Here is a 16,799-nt window from a genome sequence, read left to right as displayed (position 1 = left end):
CCGGACCCTTTGCGGAGGAGCCTGCGCCCTTCTATAAAACGGCATCTGCGACGTGGCGCATGTTGCAAAAAGAAGTGCCTGACGGCGACGTGGACGAGGACCCGCCAGCGCGCATCGTCGAAGCTATCACGCTGGAACAGTTGAGCGACTCGGACCGGAAACGCGCTGAGCGCGCGAGGCGCGAACTGAACTCGCTTCGCTGCGGCACCCCCCGTGATGCACACGACTTTCTGGTGAAAAAGGCCTGGGCTGTGCTCCCCACCAGAGAACGCCTCAACAAATTTGGAATTGTCCCAGATGCACGCTGCCCTAACTGCCGCGCAGTGGAAACGCAGGATCACGCGCTTTTTCAGTGTATCTCGGTGAAACCCGTGTGGCGGATGGTAGCCCATTCCTTTGGTATCCGGCCCCCTCCTTACCACAAGCGCAACAAGGGTGCCTTTGCCCAACTGGTGCTTGTTTACACATTGCTGGCTATCTGGCAAAGGCGCTCATTAGCAGAGGCGCGCAGGAAGCCTGTGCGAGCCGCGTTCCCGACCGTCTCGCGCATAAGGCGGCTGTTATGGGCTCACCTATCGGGCGAACTCGAGGCCAGCGGCGAGGAGTGCTTCCTCCGACGCTGGCATACCAAATTCTTTTTTGTAAGAGAGGGCAAGCTTCACGCCCCCCTGATAAGCCATTAACCCCCCCCCCCCCTCCTTTTCTTCCTCAATTCTTTGTTACAAGAGCTAAGGGAAAGCAACGCTGTAAATATGTAAATATCTTAGTGTGTTCCATTCATGTATATATGTGGTGTGTGTAGTGCTTATTCAGGCGTACAGAAGCATGTGCGCATAGCAAGTTTGTACATAGTGTATATAGTTCATCAAGCGTTTTGTCTCTTACGTCAATGAATGTGTATTTATTTACGCCCCTTTTGAACTGTATCCGGCCAAAATATGGCTGCGTATTGTGTACGTATAATGATGTGATTGTTTACTCAGTTGGAAGTGAATAAACTTCTCTTTGATGTAGTATCTGTTCTTATCAGCTTAATATCTGATACGGATCCTATTTGGATCCAAGATATTAAACTTATTTTTGTGATGCGGCGGAGTGCTTGAAGCTTGCTTCACCTCCGCCACGGGTTGGCCCGGTATTGCACTACCTCCGGGATCGGCCCACTCACCCCCTGCGGGGTGAGTTCGACAATAAATTCAATGATAGAAGGAGTGTTCGGATTTACCCATGATACCGGGGTAAACGGCTTGGGTGCGTCGAGTGTCCGAGACGGTGGCGGCACGCCGCCCCGGCTGACGCGGTATTCGCGTGCAGGGAGTGCGCTAGCTGTGTTTACACTTACGATTGCTCTGGGAAAATAAATGTTTCCGTGTGTATTTCATATATGGAGGGTCTCTTTTATTTTGTTATGTTCACACGTACATACTCAAGTTTCTTATTTTTTTTAACGTTCCTACTCATATTAATAAAACTATTGAGGAAATTATCATTACTGTTTCGGAGGAAAGCTAGAAGTGTGTATACGATGTGTATGCATGTGCGATGTGTATGTATGTATGTGTGTAGAAGTGTGTATGTATGTGCCAAGCTATTTCCGCTTTTCGAATTCACCCGTTTCGCAACGAAAAATAAAAAAAGCCTCTAGAAAATGGGGTTTGGTTGGTGTTTCTGTTTACAGTTGCAGTGGCAAGCGAAGGCATTTTTATTTCACATCTTCACGCGGCGTCTGAACCTGAAGACGCGTGCTCTCGCCACGTCTACGCATCTACACTATTCCCCATCACAAATTAAAATCGCAAAGAACGCCACAGGACCCACTCCGCACACACCTGCTGTACGGTGGAGCGGCAAAGCCCCGATGTGCTTTTCCTATGTCCACTGACCTTTGGGGTTTGACGTCCCAAAACCACCATATGATTATGGGAAAATTTCGACCACCTGGGGTTCTTTCACGTGCACCCTAATCTGAGCACAGGGAAATGCAGCCGCCGCGGCCGGGATTCGATCCCACCACCTGCGGGTCAGCAGCCGAGTACCTTACGGCCATCAGACCACCACGGCGGGCATCGCCTTGTTGATCAAACACTTCATTTCTGAACACCATCTCATACCAGCTCATCCACCGTTGGCTCTCGTTAATTACAACGAACATCCTCGCACGCTCACCTCAATGGAATTGCCAGTTGCTGGAAGTTCCAAGAAAATTGCGCACTAGACGTTCGGACGCACCACGCACGTACCTGAAGCGACGTGGACCCCAGGACGCGTGAGATCACGCCCCGGGCGCGCTTTGCCTCCGTACCCACTCGTCACTCCTCACAGCTTCACTAAGCCGAGTATGTAGAAGTCGAAGAAGCAGAACAACAAACCAGCCAATCCCCCACAGTGGGTGTGAGCCACAAGTGAAGGTCAACAAAAACAAGCAACACCAGCGAGCGCAGTGACGAAGCTATCGTAATGGGGCGAAATAATCCACGAATATGGCTGCACGTTGACGCACGGTCGCATTTGTGCAACCACCCGTGTCTCCCGAAGACCGTCTGTCGCGCGTCTTCGACGAAAAGCGCAGGCGAGTACTTCTCCACTGATTTCCGCGACCACTTCACGACCGCCTTCGGCCGCCTCATGTCCGTCCGGCACGATCGACGGAGCGCCGCACCAGCGCCTCGTACACGCCACCATAGCACTCCTACCCCTCGGAATCAGCAAAACTCGGACGTTTTCGACCACGACAGACAGAACCTGCCGGCCCGTTGAACGCTTGAACGACATCGCAGCGTCAAGTCGCACACTCACGTTCCGTCACCCTCTGCCACATGATCCTTCATTCACCGGCTTCACAACCCACGCGGTAGACGTTTCGCACGCATTCCCGGGTCTGCCTTTCACGGCAGGACCTTCGTCGACCTCGGTGCGGTGTTCCGCCACGTCGGAACTTGCAAGGCACATGTTGAGCGTGCTGAAGCAGCCAAAGGCACCACCTTTTTGCCGATGATTGTGGGCGTCGTTGCAGAGGCGTTGCTTGGGCAGCCGGCGTAGAAGCCATGTTGGATGGGTGACGTATTCACATTTTGCACAGTCATTTTTTTTTTTCCTTCCTTCCAGACTTTGGTGCTCGAGTTGGACATGTACACTATGCATCAGTTTTTAAAACAAATGCTGTAGCATCCCTCGCGACATGCCTGATAATGTTCGCCAGCAAGCATTTGGTGTGACGTCATGGGCGCATAGAGAGTACGCATGCAAGCAAGCACGCGTGGCTTCGACCTCTGGGAAAAAGAAGGTTTCAGTTTTAACATGTTTGTAAGCGAAACTAGAAACTTCAAGCGGACTGGGGATAAAAGCAATGCCGTGAAGCCAGCGCTGCCGCTGTCGGTGCACAATGCTGGTTGTGCATGGGTGGACGTCGGAATTGCTTTGCTACTGTTTGCCCGGCTTTTGGCCAGAACTAAGTACGAGGTGTGAAAGAATGGATTTTAATTACGTGCTAATGAATTGCATCGCTTCTCGGCCTTTTGGCTAAGATCAAAGTGTAGTCGCATTTAACAAGGCTCGCCCGGACGACATGACAGAGATCTGCCTCGCCCGATTCACCAGCGACGAGGTGGCGGCCCGTCTTCGCAGATGCGAAAACACGGCCCCCGGCAGTGACAGGATCACCTACCGTCATTGGAAAGAACATGATCCTGATGGTCTCTTTCTATCCGCAGCATTCAACGTGTGCCTCCATTTCAAGCAAGTGCCCGACGCCTGGAAGGAAACGAGGACCATCCTAATCCACAAGAAGGGTGATCCGAGTGAGGTCACGAATTGGAGACCCATTGCCCTTGGGAACACCATCTCCAAGCTGTATGCGGGTTGCCTAGCTTCCCGCATGCAGCAGTGGGTGTGTGACCATGACGTGCTCTCGAGGTGTCAAAAGGGGTTCCTGCCGCACGACGGCGTGTTTGAACACAACTTCGTGCTGCAGGAGCGCCTGGACGCCGCGCGGGCCGGCGGTGGTGACCTTTGCGTGGCCTTTCTCGACTTCGCCAACGCATTTGGCTCAGTTCCGCACAACGCACTAATCGATTCTCTTCGTGGTGCAGGTGCAGGAGAGGACTTCTGCGCAATCATCGCAGACCTCTACCGAGACAACGCCACCCGGATTGTCGCCGAAGCTGGGACAACGGCCCCAGTCACAATCTCCGCCGGAATTAGACAGGGCTGCCCACTGAGCGGCCTGCTCTTCAACTTGGTGCTCGATCCAGTCATTCGGGCGGTCCAAGGAGGTGAGAGGCAGCACAATGTGCTGGCTTACGCCGATGATTTGACCCCCTTGGCGGACAGCCCCAAGAAACTGCAGGACCGCATCAACGTCGTGGCGGCTCTCGCGGGCCAGCTGGGACTTCGGCTGAACCCCAAGAAGTGCAGAAGCCTGCACCTCTCTGGTAGGACTCCCGTAGGCACTAGGGACACGAAATTCTTCGTCGACGGAGAAGAGATCCCTCGCATCAGTGACTACGAGAGTCAATCTTTTCTAGGACGCCCCGTCGGGTTCAGCCTTCTCCAAGACCGCTCTAAGGTCGATGAGGCGATCTCCGTCGGCCGCACCCTGCTCGAGTCCATGCTTGCCCCATGGCAGCGAATTGATGCACTGAAAACTTTTGTCTTTCCAGCACTCAACTTCGCCATGCGGTGCGGACAAGTGGGCAAGGCGGAATGGGCCCGCCTAGACGACGCACTCCGGCCCCTGATAAAGCAAACTCTTTATCTTCCAGGTAACGCTGCAAACAACTACCTCTACGGCAGCGCAGCGGCCGGAGCAGCTGGAATCCCCCTCGCCGCAGACACAAGTGACGCCTGCCGCGTGGACAACGCCTTCAAGCTTCTGACCTCGGCCGATCTCGAGGTCCGGGAACTTGCCTTCGAAGCGCTAACCAAAATTGTCTCCAAGCGCATTCGCAGGCAGGCCACCAACGAGGAGCTCGCCTGCTACCTCAGCGGCGAAACGGAGGGCATTTTCCAGGCACGGCCGACACAACTGCAGTCCGTCTGGACCGAGGCTCGGAAGGCTTCCCGCAGGCTACACGTCACCTGGGAAATTTTCGAGGACGGGGGGACCAGCATCACGTGTGACGGAGAGGAAACTCTCACGTCAAAGAAACGACGAAAAGTGGTGAAAACGCTGCGCTTCCGAATGATGCGGGCACGCGATCGCTTCCTTCAAGAAATGCCCAATCAAGGGAAGGCAATGGAATGCGTCGCCGCAGACCCGAGCAGCTCCCACTTCATGCGCTCCGGCAAATTCACCCGCTTTTGCGACTGGCGCTTCATTCACAGGGCACGCCTGAACCTCCTACCTGTGAATGGAGCCAACCCATGGACCACCTCCGCCGACAAACGGTGCCGTGTGTGCGGTTACGCAGTGGAAACGCTGCCACACGTCCTGGGTCACTGCATGCGCCACAGCATGGCCTACACCAGTCGTCACAACAAGATTGTGGCGAGGGTGAAACAAGCCGCCAGCAAGAAGTTCACGGTCACGCATGAGAACAGAGCGGTTGGTACCACCAACCTTCGCCCCGACCTCGTTCTCGCCAGGGGGGAAGAGGCGATCATCGTGGACGTGACCTGCCCCTTTGACAACCGGCTCAAAGCACTCGAGGCAGCCCGACTGGAAAAGGAACGAAAATACGAACCAGTTCGGGACTTCTTGCTCCGCCGCTACCAGAGAGTCACGATCGCAGCAGTCGTCGTCGGCATGCTTGGCTCCTGGGACCCGGCAAATGACAGAGTTTTCAAAAAACTCTGCAGCCGGAGATATCTCCGGTTACTCAAGAAGCTTGCAGTGAGCGAGACCATTGCAGCTTCTCGGGAAGTGTACTGCGCACACGTGGCCATAAAGTGACTGTCACTCGCTGGGCCACGTGCTGACAAAGTCACCCTCCCAAAGACATCGCAAAAATAAGAGGTGATACTACACGACACACGCCCCTTTCACTTTTTCTCCCCTGCTATTTCCTATTTTCACCTTCTCTATACACAGTTCACGATACACCACCTTCTTCCTTTCTGGTTGAAGGAACAAAAAATGAGAACAAGTTTTTCCTTTTCGGTCAGAAATGTTCCTAACATTTTTGAAAACCTCTGTTCTTATCAGCTTAATATCTGATACGGATCCTATTTGGATCCAAGATATTAAACTTATTTTTGTGATGCGGCGGAGTGCTTGAAGCTTGCTTCACCTCCGCCACGGGTTGGCCCGGTATTGCACTACCTCCGGGATCGGCCCACTCACCCCCTGCGGGGTGAGTTCGACAATAAATTCAATGATAGAAGGAGTGTTCGGATTTACCCATGATACCGGGGTAAACGGCTTGGGTGCGTCGAGTGTCCGAGACGGTGGCGGCACGCCGCCCCGGCTGACGCGGTATTCGCGTGCAGGGAGTGCGCTAGCTGTGTTTACACTTACGATTGCTCTGGGAAAATAAATGTTTCCGTGTGTATTTCATATATGGAGGGTCTCTTTTATTTTGTTATGTTCACACGTACATACTCAAGTTTCTTATTTTTTTTAACGTTCCTACTCATATTAATAAAACTATTGAGGAAATTATCATTACTGTTTCGGAGGAAAGCTAGAAGTGTGTATACGATGTGTATGCATGTGCGATGTGTATGTATGTATGTGTGTAGAAGTGTGTATGTATGTGCCAAGCTATTTCCGCTTTTCGAATTCACCCGTTTCGCAACGAAAAATAAAAAAAGCCTCTAGAAAATGGGGTTTGGTTGGTGTTTCTGTTTACAGTTGCAGTGGCAAGCGAAGGCATTTTTATTTCACATCTTCACGCGGCGTCTGAACCTGAAGACGCGTGCTCTCGCCACGTCTACGCATCTACACTATTCCCCATCACAAATTAAAATCGCAAAGAACGCCACAGGACCCACTCCGCACACACCTGCTGTACGGTGGAGCGGCAAAGCCCCGATGTGCTTTTCCTATGTCCACTGACCTTTGGGGTTTGACGTCCCAAAACCACCATATGATTATGGGAAAATTTCGACCACCTGGGGTTCTTTCACGTGCACCCTAATCTGAGCACAGGGAAATGCAGCCGCCGCGGCCGGGATTCGATCCCACCACCTGCGGGTCAGCAGCCGAGTACCTTACGGCCATCAGACCACCACGGCGGGCATCGCCTTGTTGATCAAACACTTCATTTCTGAACACCATCTCATACCAGCTCATCCACCGTTGGCTCTCGTTAATTACAACGAACATCCTCGCACGCTCACCTCAATGGAATTGCCAGTTGCTGGAAGTTCCAAGAAAATTGCGCACTAGACGTTCGGACGCACCACGCACGTACCTGAAGCGACGTGGACCCCAGGACGCGTGAGATCACGCCCCGGGCGCGCTTTGCCTCCGTACCCACTCGTCACTCCTCACAGCTTCACTAAGCCGAGTATGTAGAAGTCGAAGAAGCAGAACAACAAACCAGCCAATCCCCCACAGTGGGTGTGAGCCACAAGTGAAGGTCAACAAAAACAAGCAACACCAGCGAGCGCAGTGACGAAGCTATCGTAATGGGGCGAAATAATCCACGAATATGGCTGCACGTTGACGCACGGTCGCATTTGTGCAACCACCCGTGTCTCCCGAAGACCGTCTGTCGCGCGTCTTCGACGAAAAGCGCAGGCGAGTACTTCTCCACTGATTTCCGCGACCACTTCACGACCGCCTTCGGCCGCCTCATGTCCGTCCGGCACGATCGACGGAGCGCCGCACCAGCGCCTCGTACACGCCACCATAGCACTCCTACCCCTCGGAATCAGCAAAACTCGGACGTTTTCGACCACGACAGACAGAACCTGCCGGCCCGTTGAACGCTTGAACGACATCGCAGCGTCAAGTCGCACACTCACGTTCCGTCACCCTCTGCCACATGATCCTTCATTCACCGGCTTCACAACCCACGCGGTAGACGTTTCGCACGCATTCCCGGGTCTGCCTTTCACGGCAGGACCTTCGTCGACCTCGGTGCGGTGTTCCGCCACGTCGGAACTTGCAAGGCATATGTTGAGCGTGCTGAAGCAGCCAAAGGCACCACCTTTTTGCCGATGATTGTGGGCGTCGTTGCAGAGGCGTTGCTTGGGCAGCCGGCGTAGAAGCCATGTTGGATGGGTGACGTATTCACATTTTGCACAGTCATTTTTTTTTTTTCCTTCCTTCCAGACTTTGGTGCTCGAGTTGGACATGTACACTATGCATCAGTTTTTAAAACAAATGCTGTAGCATCCCTCGCGACATGCCTGATAATGTTCGCCAGCAAGCATTTGGTGTGACGTCATGGGCGCATAGAGAGTACGCATGCAAGCAAGCACGCGTGGCTTCGACCTCTGGGAAAAAGAAGGTTTCAGTTTTAACATGTTTGTAAGCGAAACTAGAAACTTCAAGCGGACTGGGGATAAAAGCAATGCCGTGAAGCCAGCGCTGCCGCTGTCGGTGCACAATGCTGGTTGTGCATGGGTGGACGTCGGAATTGCTTTGCTACTGTTTGCCCGGCTTTTGGCCAGAACTAAGTACGAGGTGTGAAAGAATGGATTTTAATTACGTGCTAATGAATTGCATCGCTTCTCGGCCTTTTGGCTAAGATCAAAGTGTATTTATCGCCACCATATCGGTGTACAGTGACATTGTATAGCCAAAGTTTTTAGAGTTGCGATTTTTTCATGTTTTTAGACTTATACACCTCTACAGTTTTACCGTTTTTAACGTATTTGTTCTAACCCTTTTTAACCCTTTCGTTACCAGATTTTAACTTATACACTTATACAAAGTTTTCTTTTTGAGTTTTTTCCTAACCATTATGATGTTTTTGTACGTAAAAATTGAATAAAAAGTCTGTTCTTATCAGCTTAATATCTGATACGGATCCTATTTGGATCCAAGATATTAAACTTATTTTTGTGATGCGGCGGAGTGCTTGAAGCTTGCTTCACCTCCGCCACGGGTTGGCCCGGTATTGCACTACCTCCGGGATCGGCCCACTCACCCCCTGCGGGGTGAGTTCGACAATAAATTCAATGATAGAAGGAGTGTTCGGATTTACCCATGATACCGGGGTAAACGGCTTGGGTTCGTCGAGTGTCCGAGACGGTGGCGGCACGCCGCCCCGGCTGACGCGGTATTCGCGTGCAGGGAGTGCGCTAGCTGTGTTTACACTTACGATTGCTCTGGGAAAATAAATGTTTCCGTGTGTATTTCATATATGGAGGGTCTCTTTTATTTTGTTATGTTCACACGTACATACTCAAGTTTCTTATTTTTTTTAACGTTCCTACTCATATTAATAAAACTATTGAGGAAATTATCATTACTGTTTCGGAGGAAAGCTAGAAGTGTGTATACGATGTGTATGCATGTGCGATGTGTATGTATGTATGTGTGTAGAAGTGTGTATGTATGTGCCAAGCTATTTCCGCTTTTCGAATTCACCCGTTTCGCAACGAAAAATAAAAAAAGCCTCTAGAAAATGGGGTTTGGTTGGTGTTTCTGTTTACAGTTGCAGTGGCAAGCGAAGGCATTTTTATTTCACATCTTCACGCGGCGTCTGAACCTGAAGACGCGTGCTCTCGCCACGTCTACGCATCTACACTATTCCCCATCACAAATTAAAATCGCAAAGAACGCCACAGGACCCACTCCGCACACACCTGCTGTACGGTGGAGCGGCAAAGCCCCGATGTGCTTTTCCTATGTCCACTGACCTTTGGGGTTTGACGTCCCAAAACCACCATATGATTATGGGAAAATTTCGACCACCTGGGGTTCTTTCACGTGCACCCTAATCTGAGCACAGGGAAATGCAGCCGCCGCGGCCGGGATTCGATCCCACCACCTGCGGGTCAGCAGCCGAGTACCTTACGGCCATCAGACCACCACGGCGGGCATCGCCTTGTTGATCAAACACTTCATTTCTGAACACCATCTCATACCAGCTCATCCACCGTTGGCTCTCGTTAATTACAACGAACATCCTCGCACGCTCACCTCAATGGAATTGCCAGTTGCTGGAAGTTCCAAGAAAATTGCGCACTAGACGTTCGGACGCACCACGCACGTACCTGAAGCGACGTGGACCCCAGGACGCGTGAGGTCACGCCCCGGGCGCGCTTTGCCTCCGTACCCACTCGTCACTCCTCACAGCTTCACTAAGCCGAGTATGTAGAAGTCGAAGAAGCAGAACAACAAACCAGCCAATCCCCCACAGTGGGTGTGAGCCACAAGTGAAGGTCAACAAAAACAAGCAACACCAGCGAGCGCAGTGACGAAGCTATCGTAATGGGGCGAAATAATCCACGAATATGGCTGCACGTTGACGCACGGTCGCATTTGTGCAACCACCCGTGTCTCCCGAAGACCGTCTGTCGCGCGTCTTCGACGAAAAGCGCAGGCGAGTACTTCTCCACTGATTTCCGCGACCACTTCACGACCGCCTTCGGCCGCCTCATGTCCGTCCGGCACGATCGACGGAGCGCCGCACCAGCGCCTCGTACACGCCACCATAGCACTCCTACCCCTCGGAATCAGCAAAACTCGGACGTTTTCGACCACGACAGACAGAACCTGCCGGCCCGTTGAACGCTTGAACGACATCGCAGCGTCAAGTCGCACACTCACGTTCCGTCACCCTCTGCCACATGATCCTTCATTCACCGGCTTCACAACCCACGCGGTAGACGTTTCGCACGCATTCCCGGGTCTGCCTTTCACGGCAGGACCTTCGTCGACCTCGGTGCGGTGTTCCGCCACGTCGGAACTTGCAAGGCATATGTTGAGCGTGCTGAAGCAGCCAAAGGCACCACCTTTTTGCCGATGATTGTGGGCGTCGTTGCAGAGGCGTTGCTTGGGCAGCCGGCGTAGAAGCCATGTTGGATGGGTGACGTATTCACATTTTGCACAGTCATTTTTTTTTTTTCCTTCCTTCCAGACTTTGGTGCTCGAGTTGGACATGTACACTATGCATCAGTTTTTAAAACAAATGCTGTAGCATCCCTCGCGACATGCCTGATAATGTTCGCCAGCAAGCATTTGGTGTGACGTCATGGGCGCATAGAGAGTACGCATGCAAGCAAGCACGCGTGGCTTCGACCTCTGGGAAAAAGAAGGTTTCAGTTTTAACATGTTTGTAAGCGAAACTAGAAACTTCAAGCGGACTGGGGATAAAAGCAATGCCGTGAAGCCAGCGCTGCCGCTGTCGGTGCACAATGCTGGTTGTGCATGGGTGGACGTCGGAATTGCTTTGCTACTGTTTGCCCGGCTTTTGGCCAGAACTAAGTACGAGGTGTGAAAGAATGGATTTTAATTACGTGCTAATGAATTGCATCGCTTCTCGGCCTTTTGGCTAAGATCAAAGTGTAGTATCGCTTCTCGGCCTTTTGGCTAAGATCAAAGTGTAGTGGTGGCTTGACCGCCCTGCACTCCCTGATCTTCGTAGAGGCAACCGGATACCCGCCCGGTTACAGCGGAGTCTTTCTCCCTCGCTCCCACCCACCCCTTGTCCACTGCTGCTACTCGGATTCGGCCGCCTCCTGCTGCCTGCCTGCTGCCCTGGTGTTGCTGCCCTGGTTTTGCTGCCGTGGTCCTGCTGCCTCAGGACCTGCTGCCCTGCCGTCTGGTCGTGCCTGCTGCTTGGTCCTGCCTGCTGCTTGCCGGTGCTGCGTGCCGTCCTGGTCCTGCCGCAGCCGCACTCGGGGGCCTCCCTGGCCCCGCCATGGTCGCCGCCGACCACCCTGTCCTCGCCGAGGCCCCCTGGCCCTCACGCCTAGCGTGGCAATAGGGTCATGGCCTCCGGGGGTCCAACCCTGGACTCCAGCGAGGATGACGGCGACCCCCCTTGGCAGGAGCGCCAGCCAGTGCGCGACGGGAGTACACTTGTAGTGTACTTCCCCGTGCCTCCTGCCATCGAGTGCTGCGAGATTGGCTGCGGGGCCACCTACAACCCGGCCACATGGACCTCTCGGCGGCAGTCCCTGGAGCGGCACCTGGAGGCGGAGCACGGAGCCAGAATTACGAGCACCTCCTACATCTGCTCGTTATGCGGCGACGTCCTGGGCCAAAGACCAATGGCCCATGTCAACAAATGCCTGGCCAACGTTCCCACCGCCGCCCCTCCCCCGCGTTTCCGGCACCAATGCGATAAGTGCCCAAGGTCCTTCCCCGCAAGGAAGGGCCTTCACAACCATCAACAGTGGCACTTGAGGGAGGAGGCGAAGCAGGCCAGGCAAAACGTCGCCGCAGGTGCTCCGCCCCGACAGCCGCCCACCAGCGCCACCGGTTCCACCAGTCCCCACCAGCAGGCCTCGCCCGGACGTGCCGCCACTCCGGGGACACCCCCAGTGGTGGCCCCCTCTCCCTCGCAGAGTGGCGCCGGCTCTTCACCAGGCGAGACGGACCAGCAGCAGCGGGCCACCGCTTCACCCACCCAAAGCGCCGCCGCAGGACCCTCTCCACAGGAGGTCCTGCCTACCCCCCTGCCAGGCGGCGTCGAGGATGCGGCGGGCAGCCCAGCTGACCACCAGGCAGCACGACCGAGTTCCCCCTCGGACGAGTACTGCAGTCCTGCAGAGGGGGAGCTTCCAGAGCAGACTGCGGGGCGAGCCATCGGGAGTCCACCACCACCTTCTCCCGAGGCGATGACACCCCGCCGAGTCAACCGACACAGCGGCAGCACATATGGCACCCAGGAGGAGATGGCCGACACCGCCGGACCAGAGAGTGCCTGGGTCCTAGCTGAAATGACGGCGGAGCTGCGGGCACTAAGCCGGTTGCCCGTATCTGAGGAGGAGTGGGCGCGGTTCGAAACCATCCTGGACCGCGCAGAGGCAGCCATTACTGACCACCTGAGGCTGCCCAATCGGGACTCGCGCCAAACACCACCTCGGCGCGAGATCAATCCCGATAACCCCTCCCAGATACAGGCTCTTTACAGGAGGAACCGGCGCCGGGCCGTCCGGCTGATTGCTGAGGGCCCTTCGCAGCTCTGCCCCATTGACCCAGGCACGCTTCAGAGCTACTACACCCGCCTCTGGTCTCCGGCAGCAGTGGACACAACAATTCTCAGGACGCGAGCCCCCACCAATGAGGAACTGGACCTCTGCCCCTTCTTGGACGACGAGGTCGCAGCCAAGCTCCGAAGGTGCGAGAGTACAGCTCCGGGAGAGGACCGCCTCACTTACCACCACTGGAGGCAGGTGGACCCTGAAGGGCGGTACCTTGCGGCGGTACTCAACGTCTGCCTCAAATACCGCCGCACACCCCGGAGCTGGAAGTCGACGAGGACGATCCTCATTCACAAGAAGGGTGACCGCGAGGACCCCACAAACTGGCGACCCATTGCCCTTGGTCGAACGATCGCCAAACTGTATGCCGGGTGTCTCACCACGCGGCTGCAGCGGTGGTTGGGCGACCATGCGGTACTGTCCAGGTGTCAGAAGGGCTTCCTGCCGCACGATGGGGTGTTCGAACACAACTTCGTGCTGCAGGGACGCCTGGACGACGCCAGGACGGGAGGTGGGGAGCTGTGCGTGGGGTTCCTCGACTACGCCAACGCCTTCGGCTCGGTCGCCCATGAGGCCCTCGTCGACGCTGTCCGCGGCGCCGGCGCAGGGGAGCCCTTCGCGGAGATCGTGGAGGAACTCTACCGCGCCAACACCACCTGCGTCGTGGCAGCTGACGGCACCACGGAGCCCATCGCCATCGGAGCGGGCCTACGCCAAGGCTGTCCCCTGAGCGGCCTGCTGTTCAACCTGGTGGTGGACCCCATCATTAGAGCGGTGCAGGGAGGCGATAGGCAACACAACATCCTTGCCTACGCCGATGATCTGACGCTGCTCGCCGGGGATCCCGCCACCTTGCAGCGCCGCCTCAACGTGGTGACGGCCCTTTCGGACCCGCTCGGGCTGCGACTGAAGCCTGCCAAGTGCCGCACCCTCCACCTGTCCGGGCGCTACCCGGTGGGCACACGGCCCACCACTTTCACCGTGGGGAGCGTCCCGGTCCCGGCACTGGCGGACTTCGAGGGGCACCGGTTCCTGGGGCGTCCTGTGGGGTTTCGGGTGCTACCGGACCAGACAACGGTCGACGAGGCCATCCATCTCGGCAGACGGCTGCTCTCCTCCATGCTCACTCCATGGCAGAGGCTGGATTCTATTAAAACATTTCTATATCCAGCCCTCAACTTCGCCATGCGGGTGGGCCTTGCCAGCAAAGGAGAGTGGCATCGCTTGGACGAGGAGCTTCGCCCGCTGATCAAGAAGACCCTGTACGTGCCGGCCAGAGCGTCAAACGAGTATGTGTACGGGAGCGCACATGCCGGCACTGCAGGGATCCCTCTTGCGGCGGAGCTCAGCGACATCTGCCGAGTGGACGGGGCCTTCAAGCTCCTGTCGTCGACTGATCTGGAGGTCCGGGAGCGAGCGAGGGAGGAGCTCAACCGGGTGGTGTCGAGGCGGCTGAGGCGACCGGCGGACACGGACGACACCGAGGCCTACCTCTCAGGCGAAACGGAGGGCGACTTCCGGCAGACTGCGACCCAGCTGCAGTCTGTCTGGACGGAGGCACGCAAAGCCTCCCGTCGCCTGTCCGTCGCCTGGGAGCTACTGGACCAGGGCGCCCGCATCACCTGCGGAGAGGCCACGGTGTCAGCGCGGAACCGAAACAAGCTCATCAAGATCCTTCGGGCCATCCTCAACCAGGACCGGGACCGTTCTCTCCAGGAGAAGCCGTCCCAGGGCAAGGCGATGGCATGTGTAGCGGCGGACCCCGCCAGTTTCCACTTCATGAGGTCCGGCCGCTACACTCGCTTCAAGGAGTGGCGCTTCATTCATCGAGCCCGGCTGAATCTCCTCCCCCTGAACGGCACAAGAACGTGGGTGCCCGCAGCTGACAAGAGGTGCCGACGCTGCGGGTACGGGGAGGAGACCCTGCCGCACGTCCTCTGCCACTGCATGCGGCAGAGCCGGGCCATGACAGAGCGCCACAACGCCATCGTTGCGCGCCTCAAGAAGGCGGCCCTGGGGCGGTTCACCGTCATCGGGGAGAACCAGCAGGTCGGCGTCCCCGGCTTGCGACCCGACCTCGTCCTGGCCCGTGGTGAGGAAGCCCTAATCCTGGACGTCTGCTGTCCCTTCGACAACCGTATGCAGGCGTTCCAGGAGGCTCGGAGGGTCAAGGAGGAGAAGTACGCCCCTCTACAGCGTCATCTCCTCCAGCGGTTCCAGCGCGTCTCCGTCGACGCCATCGTCGTAGGCTGCCTCGGCTCGTGGGATCCGGCCAACGATCGTGTCTGCCGCAGGTTCTGCTCCAGGAGCTACCTGCGCACCATGAAAAGACTTTGCGTTTCAGACACGATCGCTGCCTCTACGGACATTTATCGTGGCCATATAGGCGTTTTGTAAATAGTTTTTTATTCGAGAAGCGATACCGCGTTTTTTATTGTTATACGCTTTTATTCATACTAACACCACTAACTCTTTTTTAGCCTTTTTGTTACCTGATTTTATTATATACACCTTTTATTACCGTTTCTTGTTCTGTTATATAACCATGTATGATGTTTGTGTACTAAGCATAATAAAAAATTCTGTTCTTATCAGCTTAATATCTGATACGGATCCTATTTGGATCCAAGATATTAAACTTATTTTTGTGATGCGGCGGAGTGCTTGAAGCTTGCTTCACCTCCGCCACGGGTTGGCCCGGTATTGCACTACCTCCGGGATCGGCCCACTCACCCCCTGCGGGGTGAGTTCGACAATAAATTCAATGATAGAAGGAGTGTTCGGATTTACCCATGATACCGGGGTAAACGGCTTGGGTGCGTCGAGTGTCCGAGACGGTGGCGGCACGCCGCCCCGGCTGACGCGGTATTCGCGTGCAGGGAGTGCGCTAGCTGTGTTTACACTTACGATTGCTCTGGGAAAATAAATGTTTCCGTGTGTATTTCATATATGGAGGGTCTCTTTTATTTTGTTATGTTCACACGTACATACTCAAGTTTCTTATTTTTTTTAACGTTCCTACTCATATTAATAAAACTATTGAGGAAATTATCATTACTGTTTCGGAGGAAAGCTAGAAGTGTGTATACGATGTGTATGCATGTGCGATGTGTATGTATGTATGTGTGTAGAAGTGTGTATGTATGTGCCAAGCTATTTCCGCTTTTCGAATTCACCCGTTTCGCAACGAAAAATAAAAAAAGCCTCTAGAAAATGGGGTTTGGTTGGTGTTTCTGTTTACAGTTGCAGTGGCAAGCGAAGGCATTTTTATTTCACATCTTCACGCGGCGTCTGAACCTGAAGACGCGTGCTCTCGCCACGTCTACGCATCTACACTATTCCCCATCACAAATTAAAATCGCAAAGAACGCCACAGGACCCACTCCGCACACACCTGCTGTACGGTGGAGCGGCAAAGCCCCGATGTGCTTTTCCTATGTCCACTGACCTTTGGGGTTTGACGTCCCAAAACCACCATATGATTATGGGAAAATTTCGACCACCTGGGGTTCTTTCACGTGCACCCTAATCTGAGCACAGGGAAATGCAGCCGCCGCGGCCGGGATTCGATCCCACCACCTGCGGGTCAGCAGCCGAGTACCTTACGGCCATCAGACCACCACGGCGGGCATCGCCTTGTTGATCAAACACTTCATTTCTGAACACCATCTCATACCAGCTCATCCACCGTTGGCTCTCGTTAATTACAACGAACATCCTCGCACGCTCACCTCAATGGAATTGCCAGTTGC

General features: G+C 54.9%; 4 pseudogenes; all 4 read left to right on the top strand.

Annotated features, from left to right (window-relative positions):
* The first annotated feature begins 994 nt into the window (after positions 1 to 994).
* Positions 995 to 1,169, top strand: LOC142766148 (U2 spliceosomal RNA; annotated as a pseudogene).
* A 4,933-nt stretch (positions 1,170 to 6,102) lies between these two features.
* Positions 6,103 to 6,281, top strand: LOC142766355 (U2 spliceosomal RNA; annotated as a pseudogene).
* A 2,542-nt stretch (positions 6,282 to 8,823) lies between these two features.
* On the top strand, positions 8,824 to 9,039 carry LOC142766316 (U2 spliceosomal RNA; annotated as a pseudogene).
* Positions 9,040 to 15,599: 6,560 nt separating this feature from the next.
* Positions 15,600 to 15,781, top strand: LOC142766443 (U2 spliceosomal RNA; annotated as a pseudogene).
* The last annotated feature ends 1,018 nt before the right edge of the window (positions 15,782 to 16,799 follow it).

The sequence above is a fragment of the Rhipicephalus microplus genome, chromosome 6 (assembly GCF_043290135.1).
Source record: "Rhipicephalus microplus isolate Deutch F79 chromosome 6, USDA_Rmic, whole genome shotgun sequence".
Lineage (NCBI taxonomy): Eukaryota > Metazoa > Arthropoda > Arachnida > Ixodida > Ixodidae > Rhipicephalus > Rhipicephalus microplus.
The sequence above is the reverse complement of the archived record's forward strand: the minus strand, read 5'-3'. Positions and strand labels throughout refer to the sequence as shown.